This window comes from Macrobrachium nipponense, chromosome 4 (genome assembly GCF_015104395.2).
Source record: "Macrobrachium nipponense isolate FS-2020 chromosome 4, ASM1510439v2, whole genome shotgun sequence".
NCBI lineage: Eukaryota > Metazoa > Arthropoda > Malacostraca > Decapoda > Palaemonidae > Macrobrachium > Macrobrachium nipponense.
The window spans coordinates 49,479,557-49,479,846 of record NC_061100.1 but is presented as its reverse complement, the minus strand read 5'-3'; positions in this window follow the sequence as shown (position 1 = coordinate 49,479,846).

Sequence of the window (290 nt, the reverse complement as noted above, 5' to 3'; positions counted from 1 at the left end):
TGCTAGTTTCTGGGTTATCTTATATGTGTTGATCTACTGTTTATATAACTGGTGATCATATTATATGAAAATTGTTCATTATTCTTCATAAATGCAATTAGTCCTTTCATGAAACATTTATGGCATCCTCACTGACATCTGTGATGGATTCTGTTGGGCGTCAATTAACACCTTTATAGTAAGAGGGATTTCCGAGTTAGATGTTCTTTGGGATTTTCTGTATCAGGTCTATTTTACATTCTTCACTGGTAGATTGGTGGAGGTTAGAAGAGTTTGCTCTTTTTCAGTCT